Here is a 16532-nt window from a genome sequence, read left to right as displayed (position 1 = left end):
AACCCCAGCCTTCTAATTTTTATTTCAGTTTGTAGTTCCTTAATGATATGTGGTTGACAGAGAATCTTCTCTGTGTTTATTTATATATCATCTGTATATGTTCTTTGATGAGCTGTCCGTTCAGATTTTTTGCCCATGCTTTGTTTGTTTTATGTACTGGGGATGGGACCCAGGGGTGTCTACTACTGAGCTACATCCCCAACTCTTTTTATATTTTATTTTGAGATGGGGTTTCACTATACAAGTTCGTTGTGTATTTTGGATATCAATCCCTTATCAGATATGTGTTTTATAAATATTTTCTTCCAGTGTGTGGTTTGTCTTTTCATTCTCTTGTCTTACTAATTTGTTGGCATAAAGTTGTTTGCTATATTTTTAATTTTCTTAAATCGCTGCTATATTTTATGTCTTCCTTCATATTATTATTTATTCAATGCTGCTTCTCTCTTATCCATATGAATCTCACAGAATTTTGTTTTCTCTTTAGTCTTTTTAAAGTATTAACTTTCGTTTTATTGTCCATAAATTTTATTGTTTTATTGTGTCTTTTTCTATTTTATTAATTTATTTTTCAGTCTGTTGTCTTCTACTATTTTGAATGTATTGTTTTGCTTTTTTCTAAGGTATTAAGCAGGTCACTTATAGAATTAACACTTAATCTTTCTAATTTTCTAGTGTAAAGACATATAATGTTGTTATTTTGCCAGTATCCTATATGTTTTGATAAACAGCATTTTTTTTATATGATCTGGGGATCAATCCAGGGTCTCACACATTGTAAGCATGTGCTCTACCACTGAGCTACAAACCCAGACCTAAATAGTATATTCATTACCACAAAATATACTATCATAAATTCCATAGTGATTTGATTTTTGAACTTTTGGTCATTGAGAGGTTTTTAAAATTTCCAAATATGTAGAATTTTGAAAATGATCATTTTATTGTTGATTTCTAAATTATATGATCAGAGAATGCACTTTGTATGGATAGCATTTTTTTTTCTTTTTGCAATTTGTAGATAGTTGCTCAATGACTTAAATCGAAATTGATTTTCTTAAATCTTCCTTGTATATTTGAAAAGTATTGTTTTGTGCATGTGGGTGCATAGTTACAAACATCCTTAGAAAAGGTTAACTAATTGTTGAGAACATTTCCACAAGGACTGGTGATTCTTGAGAGATTTATTTTTTTTATTTAAGAGTTAGGCTTGCTGGGCCTGGTGCATGCCTATAACCCAAGCAGTTCTGGAGGCCAAGGTAGGAGGACCTCAAATTCAAAGGCAGTCTCAGCAAAAGCGAGGCCCTGAGCAACTCAGCAAAACTGTGTCTCCAAATAAAATATAAAAAAGGGCTGGGGATGTGGCTCAGTGGTTAAGTGCCCGTGGGTTCAATCTCCGGTACAAAAAGAAAGAGTGAGGCACTTAAAAGGCTTATTAGAATTTTTGTTTTCACACATGGAGCTTTTGGCTGGGGCTTCAACATAAAGTGATAGGTTATGGATCCAGTCAGCTCATTATTACCCCCCCCAAATGTCAATATTCTGCCATTCTAATCTAATATTTCTATTTTTTATTTGTGCGGTACTGGGGATTGAACTCAGGGGTGCTGTACCACTGATCTACATCCCTTGCCCTTTTTACTTTGTATTTTGAGACAGGATTTCCCTAAATTGCTGAGGCTGACCTTGAACTTGTGATCCTTCTGCTTCACCCTACCCAGTAGCTGAGATTATAGGCGTGTGCCACCACACCCCTTTACTGTCATTTAAAAACCATTTGATTGACATACATATGCATTCAAAAAAGTTCCCACAAATATGCAACCTGAACGCACATGTAAATCGGAATTCAGATTAAGAAACAGCACATTGACAGCACTTCAGGAGCATCCTCAAGTTCCCTTCCAGTTAATAATACTCCTTCAAGATCAATCACTACACTTCTAACAGCATGCACATTCAGGCAGTGTTCACTTTGGGCATATTACAAAGTGTGGGTACTGAAGGTTCTTTTTTTTTTTTTTTTTTTTGTACATGACCTCTTGAATTTATGAGCATATAACTAGGAGTGAAATTGTTGGGAAAAGTTTTAGTTGACATTTATGGCCAAAGAGTTTAAGTAATTGCAACATTTATATTCTCTTTAGGAGACTATGTTTCCTTATTGCTCCACAATCTAAACTAGGGATTTTCTGTCTTTTTCATTTTAGTCATTCTGGGGGGTAAACAGTGATACATCAGTGTGGTTTTCAGTTGTATTTCCTATTTATAGAGTGCTTTTTAAAAAGTTGTTTCAAGAAGGAACAGACAAAATGCAGTGAGTTAATCTTCTATATTTGCTGGAAATTTCCTGTTTATGGCTATTTATCTAATGGGGACTTGGAACCTTTTTCTCTGTATTAGAGGAAACATAGTATAGATGATGAGGGCAACACAGTTCACAATTATATGTGAGGCAGCTAATATATACTATATTGAGAATTGATTCCAAGAACCAATGCTTACTTGCTGAGACACTTTGACAAAGTTATTGACCTTTCTCCCATTTTATTCAAAATGGCACTCTTTATTAGTGCCACATTGTGGAGTTGAGGATTAAATGACAAAAAATAAATAAAATGCTTTGGAAGATTCCTAGCACACTGAGCAAGCACATAGTCAACAAATGGCAGCTATTATTATACTTTATATTGGTTATTTATGCACATCTCATTTTTCCTTCTGCTTTACACAGTTCATGACAAAGGAATAGCAAATAGCTAATAAAGACTTAATGGTTTAATATATAAATATTATATACTTATATAATACATAAATCAAAGGTATGGTTATTGTTATAAAAGATGGCATAAATTATTAATGGCTACAGGATAATATGCATTGCTAATGAAGAATACATTATTTAAATACACTGTCTCTCCTATTCACTGTCACATTTAAGAAGTTAAGAAAATTAATGTAATAGAGAAACACTACCCAGGATAATAAAGAATGAAAATTAGATGTTTTACATTGCATCTGTCAGAGCTCTCTAGGCTTCTCTCTCCAAAACCAAAATGAAAAAACTAAAATATCATCCCAGAAACAAAAGCACCACTTTCCTGAAAAGACGTTACCCCTTCCAACTTTAATAGTCCTTTTGTACAACAGTGTAGAAGCTGAAGAGGTCACAGTTGTCTCAGCAGCTTCCGTACAAGATGGCGTTGCCCATCCCCGCACTCCAACTGGGGTTATATCCTCCTCGCCTGCAGTTGTACCGGAAGTGGTTACGGTCCTAGTGGATCCGGGTAGGTGAGGCGGGCGGTCCCGAAGGTTCCAGCTTTTCAGTGAGAGGTGAGGTGCCGCAGGTGTTCAGGCCGTGTCTGAGGCCGCAGGTAAGTGAAGCTGAGGGATTAGCGAAGCTTTCACTGTTCCTGTGTACCGGGCGGAGGAGGTTTTCAGTGCCGACAGAAAGGGTAGTGATGGTTATGTTGGTGGCATCACTGTGTGCGTGGGCGAGTGATTTGCGGGGAACAAGCCGTCCCCAAGCGAGTTGGCCCTGCCCCTCTCCCCGCCCTCGGGCGCGGCCTCCCGGTCTCCTCAACCCCAGGGCGGGGGCGGATCAGCATCCAGGTGCGCGGGGAGACTCCGGTCCGGCCGGTGGTCCCCAGGCCCTCCGGATCCCTTGTTCCCAGTTTGAGAGTATCTGCCAAGCCCTCGGGGCTCCTTGACCCAATCTGCTGAAAAGGAGGCCGTGCCGCCGCCCCGTCAACTCCTCGGCCCCCGGTGCTCCTGGCATCCACCGCTACAGTTCCCTGCCCTGGATTCAGGGGGACCAACCCCGCACCCATCACCTGCCGGACCTTGCCGCTCCTGTGGGCCTTGCTTGGAGCAGCTCGTTCGCTTGTTCATATTCGCAAGAACGAGAACCTTCATAGTTACTTGTTATCCGAACGAGAACCTTCATAGTTATTTATTATAAAACTGACACCGGCACGTTTAAGTACCAACGGACCAAGCCATTATACGCTGTGTGGTTCAGACACATTCCTTCAATAAGGCCACCTGTACCTTAGGTGGGGGACTGCAATGGAGAGCCTTTATTTACTTAGTCTTTTTAGCGATATGTTTCGTTTTCGTGGTGCTGGGGATTGAACCCAGGACCTCACAAGTGCCAGGCAAGCGCTCTACCGCTGAGCCACATCCCCAGCTCTGAGAGGTTTTGTTAATTATCTGTATTAGAAAGTGCGGGAGAAAAGCGGTTTAATGGAGGGGGGCGAGCGGAATGATTAAATTTGGTCTAGTTTAAATTGTTTTAAAAATGTGTCTTTTAAAACTTTATTGTAGTTGCACTACAAGCATACAATCTAGTACAAAAAAATCATGGAAAATTGTCTGTCGGTTTGTCTTTGTATCAGTGGCATTTTGCCACTGAGCTACATCCCTGATCGTTTTTTTATTTTGAGACAGGGTCTCGCTGAGTTGTCCATCCATGCTGACCTTGAACTTGAGATCCTAAGGTCTCTCCCTAGTAGCTGGAAAAAAATATTAAACAAGACAGGTTCTCTATATATTTTTTGTTTGTTTTTAAAATTTTTTATTTTTAGTCGTGGATGGACACAATGCCTTTATTTTATTCATTTATTTATTTTTATGTGGTGCTGAGGATGGAACCCTGTGCTTCACATGTGCTAGGCAAGCACTCTACCACTGAGCTACAACCCCAGCCCTATTTTTTCTATTTATCTTCTTTTCCTTACTAGCCCTTTACCCAAAAGTAAAGTAAGAACTGTAATCACTTTGGGTTGTATTTTTCTATTTCTTTTCTTTTCTTTCTTTCTTTTTTTTTTTTTTTTTTTTGGTATTGGGGATTGAACTCAGAAAATTTGATAAGTGAAATCAGGTAAGTGAAGCTGAGGGATTAGCGAAGCTTTCACTGTTCCTGTGTACCGGGCGGAGGAGACAGGGTCGCACAGAGTTGCTTAGGATTTCGATTTTGCTGAGGCTGGCTTTGAACTCATGATTCTCCTTGCTCAGCCTCCCTAACCACTGGGATTACAGGCATGTGCCGCCGCTCCCAGCTGTATTTCTTTTTCTTTAAATTTATTGGCAAGTGCCTATACATCGTATGTGAGATATGTATTTGTAAGATAACAACTTCACAGATGTGTATTTTTAAAAACAAATACAGCATATTGTCCATATTCTGCAACTTGATGTTTTGTGATTAAAATGAGTCTCAAGGGCTGGGATTGTGGCTCAGTGAAAGAGCGCTTGCCTATCTTGTGAGGCACTGGCTTCGATTCTTACCACGGCATATAAATAAATTAATAAAGGTTTATCAACATCTAAAAATGAATCTTGAAATATTTCTTTCGTCACTGTGTAGACATCAACCTATTCATTCTTTCTGTTATGTTCCATAGTACTTTAGCATAGTGGAGTGTGTGAGCTGGGGTTCTGGCTCAGTGCTAGTACACTAGCCTAGCATGCACAAGGTCCTGGGTTTGATCCTCAGCACCACATTAAAAGAGAAAGAAAGGTATTGTGTCCACCTACAACTAAAAAAATAATAATTATTAAAAAAAAACAGCGGAGTATGTGAAATTGCATATGTAGTTTCCAGTTTTCCACCGTTGGACACATGGCATGCAAAGGCCATCCTTCCACATGTCTCTGTGTGTCCTGGCGAGCATTTCTAAAGGATAGATTCATGTGGATGGAATTGCTGAATGGGAGGTGGACATTTAATAATGTCAAACTACTTACCAACAGTGTATAGTAAAAATACCCATTTCACACAGGCACTCCCTCCGCCTCTCTCTTTCTCTCTCTATATGTATATATGTATTTAAGTTGTAAATGGACACCATACCTTTATTTTATTTGTTGTATGTGGTGCTGAGGATCCCATATGTGGGGCAAACGCTCCACCATTGAGTCACAACCTCAGCTCCATCACACAGGCTCTTTTAAATATTTGATGATAGTCTTTTTTAAATTTTTGCCAATCTGATGGATAGAAAAGGCTCTCTTATTGCTATTTTAGCTTGTATTCCCCTAATTCCTAGTGAGATTGAGAATCTTTTCACAGTTGGCCATTTGTATTTCCTCTCTTGAAATACAAGAGAGGAAATTGTTTCTGGTGGATTGACTTTTCCTTGTTGATTTATAGATACTGGATTGTAATCTCATGTCATTTATATGTGTTTTAAATATTTACTCTCAACTTAGTACTCTTAAAAGTTGTTGCTTGTTGCTTAACTTTATGGCATCCTATTGAAACAAAGCTTTGCATCATATGTTTACATTAACCAGTCTTTTTTGTGTGTATTTGTGTTTTGTGGCTATCATTTTTTACCCCACTGGTTCTCAAAAAGGAGAGGTTTTGCCCCCTCAGGGGCCTGTTAGTGATGTCTGGAGACATTTTTTGGTTGTCCAGCTAAAGGGATGCTGTTATTGTCACCTGGTGGGTAGAAGTCAGGGCTGCTGCTAAACATCCCACAATGCACAGGATAGTGCTCCCCAACGTGGAAATTTTCCAACCTAAATGTCAGGTGTTCTGAAGTTAAAATATCCTGCTCTATTCTCAGACAGAGCAGGGTTTTCTTTTATAACTATTTTTTCTCCAATAAACTGTAGTTATATTCTTGCAGTTTTCTTTAATTTCTCTAGAATTGGTGTGTGTGCATGCATGTGTATAATTATTATTTTCTAAACAATGTCATTTTGAGTATCCGTCCACTCTTGAGCCATTAATCTGAAATGTCATATTTATTATATACTAATTTCTCACACATATAAGACCTGTTTCTTGACTCTGTTCTGTGGACTAATTTTCTATATTGCTGGACTGCAATACCATAGCATCCTATAGTAAATTGTATGTCATACTTTCAATCTAGTAAATACTCCCACATGATTCTTTTACTGGAAATCACATAATTTGTCAGCTTATGTGTTCCTTCTGGGATTTGAACCCAGAGGCACTTTACCACTGAATACATCCCCTGCCCTTTTTATTTTTTATTTTAAGACAGAGTCTTGCAAAGTTGCTGAAGGTTTCGTTAAGTTACTGGGACTGGCCTTGAACTTGTGATTTTCCTGCCTCAGTTGAGTTATTGGCATGCTCCAATATTTTAAAAAACAGTATTTTCAGCTATTCTTGGTTTTCATTACAGATTAATTTTAGAATCAACTTGTCAAAACATTTTTCTGGCTTTATTCAGATGCAATTCATATGTTATATAGTTAATTCATTATTCAAACTGTACAATTCAGTGAATTTTAGTGTATTCACAGAGTTGTGACACCATCACCACAGTCTAACTGTAGAACATTTTTATTACCCCCAGAGAAACCCATGCCCATCTGCAGTCACTCCCCATTCCCAGCTCCCAGCGCCCTCGCTCTAGCCGGCCTCTCAGTGTTCTGTCTGTATAGATCTGAATATATGTATACATGGAATAAAGCAAGACGTGGTCTTTTGTGGCTAGCTTCCTTCATTTAATGTTTTCAAGGTTCGTTCTGTTTTACTGCTGAATAATATTCCATCCAATGGTGCGTTTGTTTCCTAGGGTTGCAGGAACAAAGCAAAACAAACTGGGTGACTGACAGGGTAAAGGCATTCTTTCACAGTTCTGGTCATTAGGAAGGTGTCGGTGGGCCTGTGCCCTCTCCAGGGCTCTGGGGGAGTATCCTTCCTTGCCTCTTCCTAGCTCTGGTGGTTGTCGGCAGTCCTTGGCCTTTCTTGGTTTGCAGTTGCTTAGCTCCAGTTGCTGCATCTGTCATCACGAGTCTTCTTTCCTGCATATCTGTCTTCACATTTGACTCCATGTCTCTTCTCCTCTTCCTGTAGGACACCAGTCATATGGGATTAAGAATCCATCCTACTCTAATAAGACCTCATCCTAATTTAATTACATCTGGAAAGACCCTGTTTCCAAATAAGGTCACATTCACAGTATTGGGGGTTAGAACTTCAGTGTATCTTTTTGGGTGACACAGTTCAAGCCATAGCATGTAGACGCACTGCATTTTATATATTTCATCATCTAATGGACATTCGTGTTTCCACTTTGGGGCTATAAATAATGTTGCTATGAACTTTAGTGTGGGCATGTTTTCATTTCCCTTGGGTATATGTCTGGGAGTGAAATTGCTGGGTCATATGATAAATTTTTTCTTCATATTTTCTCCACATAATAGTGGGATTTGTTGTTACATATGTGCATACAGTATAACAATATCACTTGGTTAATATTCCCAGTATTTCCCCTTTCTCTTTCCTCCTCCTTTCCACTGGTCCCCTTCTTCCCTCTATGGGTCTCCCTTCTTATTTTCATGAGATTCCCTACTTCCTCACCCCCTCCCACCTTTTTACACTCTTCCACGTATGAGAGAAAGCATAAGACCCCAGACTTTCTGAGTTTGGCTTATTTCACTTAACATGATGCTCTTAAGTTCTATCCATTTTCCTGCAAATGACATAATTTCATTTTTTTTTTTTTTTTTTTGGCAGGCAGGGGAGGTGCTACTAGGGATTGAACCCAGGGACGCTTAACACTGAGCCACATTTCCAGCTTTTTTTTTTTTTTTTGTATTTTATTTAGAGACAGGGTCTTGCTGAGTTGCTTGGGCCTTGCTAAGTTGCTGAGGCTGGCTTTGAACTCCTGATCTTCCTGCCTCAGCCTCCCAGGCCACTGGGATTACAGGTGTGCCATTGCACCCAACTCAGTTTTGTGGGGAGTACAGTACCAGGGATTGAACTCAGGGACACTCAACTACTGAGCCACATCCTCAGCCCTATTTTGCATTTTATTTAGAGACAAGGTCTCATTGAGTTGCTTAATGCTTTGCTTTTGCTGAGGCTGGCTTTGAACTTGTGATCCTCCTGCCTCATCCTCCCAAGCTGTTGGGATTACTGGCAGGCGCCATCAAGCCGCAGTGTTTTATAATTTTTATTCTAGTCTTTTACCTCTTTGGTTAGATTTATCCTAAGGTTTCTTTTCTTCTTCTTCTTCTTCTTCTTCTTCTTCTTTTTTTTTTTTTTTGAGGCTTTTGTAAATGGAATTGTTTTCATAATTTCTTTTTTAGTGAATTCATTGTTGGTGTGTAGGAAAGCTATTGTTTTTTGTATGTTGATTCTGTATCCTGCCATATGGTAACTTCTTTAACCATTTGAGGAACTGCTGTTCCAATTAGCTGTTCCATTTGACATTTCCACTGACAATGTTGGAGAGTTCTGATTTATTATTTTCAGTACTTATTATCTGTCTCTTTGAGTCATCCTGGTGGTGTGAAGTGATATTTCATTGTGGTTTTGATTTGTATTTTCCTAATAGCTAAAGATGTGGGGCATCTTTTCATGTGCTTATTGGCCATGTCTCTATTTCCTTTCAAATGTCTATTCATATCTTTAATCTGTTTTTAAATCAGTTTATTTGCTTTTTTATTATTGAGTTATAAGAGGTTTTTAAAAAAATATTCTAGATATGTACCTTTATCAGTTATATGATATGCAAATATTTTCTTCCATTGTTTGGGTTGTCTTAATGGTCAGTTCAATTTAAAAAAAGTTTTTAAAAATTAAGTTTGCTCTGAGCTTATATATTATTTTTTAGTATGTCTATAAAACAATGAATATTGTTTGGATGTTTCATGTTTTCCAAAGGTCCGTGTGTTAAAAGCTCGGTTCCTAGGCTGGTGTTCTTGGGAAGTGGTTGAACCTTTTGGAGGCAGAGCTTAATGGGAGTCCTTAGGTCATTGGGCCATGAGGCAAGCAGTTTGCTCTACCTCATGGCATTCTGCTTTTGCCATCCAACATGCCCACCAGAGACTCAAAGCAATGTGTCTTCCTGATCATAGACTGGAACTTCTGAAACTATGAGCCAAAATAATCCCTTTTTTTCTTTATAAGTTAATTATCTCAGGTATTTTGTTATAGTGTTGGAATGCTAACTGAAAGAGCAATCTTCCTTTCTTATTAAAAAATAGGATAGTTTTAGTAGGTCCTGTAAGGGTTGTTGAAAGGATTAAAGGAGTAGTATATGCATGAGTGTATGTACTTCTAAGCTGGTACATCGTGAGTTCAATCCAGCTTTGTGTATATGTGTATGTGGTTATTTATTGTTTTGCATTTTAAAAGTGTATATTGCTTTTATGAATGAAATTTCTTCTTTCACATTTTTATAATAGAATTGGTAAATTGCTGCTTTCATATCCATCAAACTTTCTAAATTCTAAGTTTTAAAAGTTGGCTGATGACTTATTATTTCTTCAGGTGATTCTGATGTAACCGTTTTGTTTGGGAGCAATTGTTTTTATCCATTCTGATTTCTTCTGCCCTGATTCATATGGTCTTCCTCTCTTGGATCTAGGATTATCTTTTAATTGATCTCCATGCTCTGGTTTTGCCTCTCTCCAATCTAGCACCCACATTGCCACCATGTGATCTTTGACATATTAGCTTGATCCTATCACTGTCTTTTCATTTACCTAAAAGACTTTTATCCTGTAGGGTTATATAAGACCCCTTATACTGGTTATGGTGGCGATGCCTGAAATCCCAGTGTCTTGGTAGATGAGGAGGAGGATCCCAACTTCAAGGCCAGCCTTGGCAACTAAGTGAGATCCTGTCTTAAAATAAAAAGTAAGGGCTGAGGGTGTAGCTCCCTGGTAAAGCACCCCTGAGTTTCAGTTCCCAGTGCCGGGGAGAAAAATCAACATAGAAATCATCAATATGATATTTTTACTTTTTTTTTGTAGTACATTTTTAAAATTTAATGTGTATTTTATGCTTAGCCTACAACTTAAATTTTCTTAAACTTTTACCTATAACCATGATGCTTCTGACTTTGTTGTCCTTGCACATATTGTTCCCTGCCTGGAGAGACATCTCTTATTTGTGCACCTGGAGGACTCTTGCCCATTTTTTAAAAAAACATTTTTAGTTGTAGATGAGCACAGTACTTTTATTTCATTTTTTTGTGGTGCTGAGGATCAAACCCACTGCCTCACATGTACGAGGCAAACGTTCTACCTCTGAGCTACAGCCCCAGCCGATCTTGCCCACTTTTTAATACCCATCTCAGGTATCATCTCTCAGCAAGTGTCCCTTGATACAAACTGCCCATCCTTGTTCTTCCTGTGCTTTATGTGCTTCAGTTGTTGGTGTTAGCTCACCAGTTGCAACTTTTTCAGTACATATATCTCTCTTTTGTGAAACCCTGAATATTTTGAAGACAGACTGTGCCTTTTAACTGTCTTTACCCAGACTAGTACCATGGCTGCCTTTTTAAAAAAAAAATTATTTTAAATATTTTTTTAAGCATGATGGATGTTTATTTTATTCATTTATTTATATGTGGTGCTGAGAATTGAACCCAGTGCCTCACACGTGCTAGGCAAGTGCTCTACCCGTGAGACACAACTCCAGCCTCCCACCCCCACCCCGTGTCTGCCTTTCTTAAGGTGCTGTATACATGTTTTCTGAATAAGTCCTTTGGCTAGGAAAGGCAAAAACAAAACTCACAAAACCTCTCTATATAGAAATGAATGAATTAAAACATGTAAGATGATATTTGCTTTGAAAACAAAGTTTCACATATGTATATAAGATCATGTTTTGAGAGGGAAGGCATAGTGAAGCTGCAGACTGGTGTCAGTGGTTGAAATGTTTGACTGAAACATTTATAAGGAAGAAACAAAAGTTTTGAGTTCAAGTGCAAAGTAGAAACTAGAAGTATATAAAATGTGGACTTGATTTTGTATCACTGAATTTTAATTTGCCATAAACTTTATAGGTGACCCAACAATGTGTTACTGTTACTAAAATTGTATTATGAACCTCATTATTGTATGAACCTCATCATTGTATGTATGAACCTCATTAATAAAATACAGAGCTCAGACAGTGGGAAGTACTAGTATCACTGTAATCTGCCTCAGTTGGACTGTATCTCAATATTGAGTACAGACTTGGGTGCCACATTTGAAGAGGTCTGTTGACAAACCTGGAGGCCCTTGCCTTCAAGTCTACAAGTTAGGAAGACCTTAAAGGCAGTCCTAAGAGTTGTCTTCATATATTTGACAGGCTCTCAGAAGGGAGCAGACTCTTGTCATTTCAGAGACCAGCTGAGTATCAAAGAGTATTTTCTGTGTAGGAAGCTTTTACAGAATGCAATGCCTTTTCAACAAAAACTCCTCTTCAGATGACAAAGTCTGTGATTAAAAGTGTTCAGCAGAGACAGGTCATGGTCTGTCAAGATAACCATGGCAAGGAATTTTTAATGGTAGCAATTGTACTTGACTTCTGTATTTTAAGTCAAAGATTCTTTGTTTTCCTTTAATAGGAGTTTTTTGGTTTCTAGAACTGCAGTAATATTAATAGCTAACATTTATTAAACCCTAGTATAGTAGCCAATATGCTAAGTAAATTATAGTGGTAATCTTAAGCCTCACAGTAATCCTACGTGGTAGGTGTTATCTTAACTACTTCACAGATGAGGAAACTGAGGTGTAGAAAAAGTTCAGCAAATTGCACAAGTTCATATAGTTAGCAAGTGACAGAGGTTGGATTTAAACCCAGGCTGTTTGACTCTAGGACCCATTTTGTTATGATCTTTCTGAATAATTTTAACACTTAAAATGTGATTTATTCTAGGAAAATAATTAACATGTTTTATTAAGTGGGTATATTTACATTGCCTATCTCTGAAGAACACTTAACAAAAAACCTTATTTTTCTAAGTATGAATACATACCACCACAGAATTCTAGACACATACAGAATTTGGAAAAAATTATTCATAGTTCTACTACCCTTGGGAAACTATGGTTAAGTAGTATGATGTTTCCTTATATTAAATGTAAAATTATATAAAATAATTGTGAATATAAAACAAAAAAATTTTAAAATAAGGATTATAGATTGCTTCAGTCATAGGAACTGCGGAGGCTCCCAGAGCAGGCCCTCAGCAAGGTCTGGTTTCCTCACTCTCAGCCCAGTATTGGATCCTAATGCCAATTCAGAGTATCAAGGCTCAATAAGGGAAACAATTTTTTAAAAAAATAATCATTCTTATAATCTAATGATTTAATTAGAGACATATATCTTTGGCGTGTTAATCTAATACCTCAAATTGAGTTTCATTCACTTAATAAAGATTTATTGAGTATTTTCACTTCTAGGCCATTTGTTGGGGATATGGTGGTCAAGAAGGCAGTTGCTCTCTGCTCTCATGGAGTGTGCACTCTGGTGAGAAAGACCATAATCAGGTCAGCAGAGGAAAAATCAGAAATAATTTTGACAACTATAACTTTAAGCACCTACAAGTTATAGAACTTGACCACCATTCCAGAAAGTTCCCTCATACCTGAAATGTTCTCCCTGAGATTTTGGATGATGGGCTTCCTTTTGTGTTTCAAAGCTCAGGTGCAGTATCTCTGCCCTGTACCCCTTTCTCCTCCAGAAGCATCTACTGTTGAGATGTCTTACTATCCATAGAGGTTTTTAGCTGATTTAGAACTTTATATAAATGGAGCCTTTTTTGTATCTGGCCTTTTGTATCTCTCTTGTGTCTGGTTCCTTTCACTCAGCCTGAAGTTATTTGAGATTCACCTGTGTTGTGTTTATCAGTTCATTCCTTCTCATTGCTGAGAAATTCCTTCTCATTTCTAGTTTCTGGCTATGATGAATAAAGATGCTATAACATTCTGATACAAGTCTGTTTGTGGATAGATTTAATTTATCTGCCTTGAGACTCAGAAAACAGTTCTAAATCTGACCCCCCTCATATATTTCAAGTCCTTCTTACCCAGATACTGCAATTTCTCAGTCCATTCTCCATTCCTCTACTCCATTGTGGTTCTCCCTTTCTTTCTCTGCACTGCACTGCACTCTTGGTGACTTCCTAAGACTTATCTTCAGTTCAGTGACTGTGTGTGTCTGATCTGGTATTCAACTTGTTTATTGAGTATTGAATTTCAAAATTTTAAAAATATTTTTCATACCTAGAATTCTACTTTTAATTTTTTCCTCTTGTTCATGTTTTAGCTATTATTTTCCTTACCATCTATGAATATTCTTACTTTAAAGTCCCTTTCAGATCCCAGATAGGCAACATTTTTTTTTTTTTTTTCCAGGGCGGAGAACTGAACTCAGGGCCTTTCGCGTGCTGGGCAAGTGCTCTGCCACTGAGCTAAATCCCCAACCCCAAGAAACTTGTTTGATGGCTCTGTGAACTGATTTTATTGACTTTAGAGGTTTTTTGGGAGGTTTGGGGGCCTGTGGGTACCAGGGATTGAACCCAGGGGCACTCAGCCACTGAGCCATCTTTGCAGTCCTTTTTTTGTGTTTTATTTAGTGATGGGGTCTCACTGAGTTGCCTAGGGCCTCTCTAAGTTGCTAAGGCTGGCTTTGAACTCGCAATCCTCCTCCCTCAGCCTCCCAAGCCTCTGGGATTACAAGATGTATGCCACAGTGTCCAGCTTGTTTGGTTTCAATTCATTTGTAATCCCTTTTCTGGGGAATGGTCTTGAACCAGTCTTCCGTGGAAGTCCTCCTAAACACTGATAATGTATCCCATACTTTTGGGATTAACTTCATCTAGCTGCATCTCCCACACACTTCGGTTTCCTCTTCTATTTCTGACACCTGATGATTTCTCTCTCTCTTTTTAGCTAAACTGCATATTAAATTTTTATCTTTTTAGTGTTTTCTCCCCCAGCATTTGTGTTATTTAGAGTAAGAAAGGGAAGGCTTTTTATATCTACTTAAAATTCTTTTAAACAGATGTCTCTCTACACAAGTTATTTAATCTCATTAAGTCTGTTTCCTTTTCAATAAAAGCACTGGAAAAAATACATATGAAGTACTTAGCACAGTTTCTAGACTAAAGTAAATGTTTAAAAAATAGCATAGCCTGTATAGTACCATTTTTTATTTTTACTGTCATAATTGTGATTCCATTTTTCTATTCCAATAGCCAAATATCTCTATAGACATTATTATCCTCCAGGTTGTTGTAAATATAAACTTATTTTAATAAAGTTTATTGAAACTTTTAAAAAGTGATAAAAACAGGAGGCAGTGGGAAACCCTGAGTCATAGAAAAGGTGTGGCAGTCAGGCAGGGTGCAGCGGATTGCTCTGTCTTCGGGCAGTTGAGGTCTGGGTTAGAGCCCGCAGGTTGGTAGCTCAGCAACAGTATTTTTGCTAGACTGGCACAATATTTTCCGAAGCTGTAAGTTTGTCACTAATATTTGAAAGTGGTAACATTCCTTGTAAAATTCAGATCCGTGAGTGATCTCAATTAAGCACAGTATCTGACCACATTGGGCCTTTTTCCCCACACAGGCTCCATCAGCATGTTCGAGTGGTTGCTGCCCTGTGTACTTCCTGCCACTGAGGCCAAGGGCCACTGACTAGTTATTGTCACACTTTTCTGATTTTTTTTTTTTTTTTTTGAACATGGTCTTTCTAAGTTTTTGAGCAGGCCTTGAACTTGCAGTCCTCTTGCCTCAACCTCCCGCATGTACCACTGTGCCCTTGTTTTTAATAGTACAGAAGTAATACTGTAAACTCATTTGTTTATCAAAAATGAGGGAAACAAGAGATGCATGGTAAAAGCCACATGTGCTAAGTAAAGGCAAAGGGATTATTTTGTGGTTTGCTGCTTTTATCTACATTAACCTGCCTGGTCCCGTGGGCATTTGTTTGAAACTTCCTTCTGGGCTTCTTCGATATGTTTTATTCAGCTTTTATGCTAAAAGACCTGATAAGAACAATTTTAGAGGAGAAGTTTATTGGGGTCTAATAGTTTCAGAGGCCTCAGTCCATAGCCGGCCAGCTCTGTTGCTCTGGGCCCTAGATGAGGCAGCATAGCAGGCAGAATTCGTGGAGGAGGAAAGCAGCCAACCAGGAAGCAGGAGAGGTGACTTCTCCTCTCACCAAGGACAAAATATATACCCTAAAGGCATGCCCCAGTGACCCCCCACAGCCACACCCTACCTGCCTACAGTCCCCAGCCAGTTAATCTGTCAGGGCTTTAGTGAGCTGATTAGGTTAGAATTTACATAGCCCAATCCCTTCACCTCTAAACTGTCTTGCATGGTCTCCATATGAGTTTGGGGAACACCTAATATCTAAACCATAATAATGTCTGTCACCTTTTTCTTTTTTCATCCCTGTCATTCTTCCCCTTTCGTGCTGCCCCTGCCTTACCTTTTAGTAACCAAGTCAGTTTCTTTGGAGAAGGACTGAGCAACGGAAACTGGAAACTTCGTAGCAACAGAAAAGTGTTTATTCAAGCCCATTTCCTCTGTTTCCACTGCCCACACCTTTCAGAAGAGTAAAACAATCTCCCTACCAACTTGCAAATGATTAAGTTTTTTTTTTTTTGTCAGTACTGGGGATCAAACTCAGGGCCTTATGCTTGCAAGGCAAGCACTCTACTAGCTGAGCTATCTCCCCAGCCCATGATTAAGTTTTTTTTTAAATTGAAAAGCAAAACTTTTATTCATCTGGTAGGAGATTAAAGGTTTAGAGTTCAA

At 38.4% G+C, this 16532-nt stretch overlaps 1 protein-coding gene across 1 annotated transcript in view; it reads left to right on the top strand.

Moving 5' to 3' along the window:
- Window positions 1-2820: 2820 nt before the first annotated feature.
- EXD2 (exonuclease 3'-5' domain containing 2) overlaps window positions 2821-16532 on the top strand; it is a 48699-nt gene continuing 34987 nt past the window's right edge. Inside the window, exon 1 of the mRNA XM_079128071.1 lies at window positions 2821-3374. The gene's annotated coding sequence lies outside the window, so the exon portion shown is untranslated. The remainder of the gene's footprint in view (window positions 3375-16532) is intronic.

This window comes from Sciurus vulgaris (genome assembly GCF_902686455.1).
Source record: "Sciurus vulgaris genome assembly, chromosome: 2".
In the NCBI taxonomy this organism is placed as follows: domain Eukaryota; kingdom Metazoa; phylum Chordata; class Mammalia; order Rodentia; family Sciuridae; genus Sciurus; species Sciurus vulgaris.
Note: the sequence above shows the minus strand (reverse complement) of the source record. Positions and strands in the feature narration are given on the sequence as shown.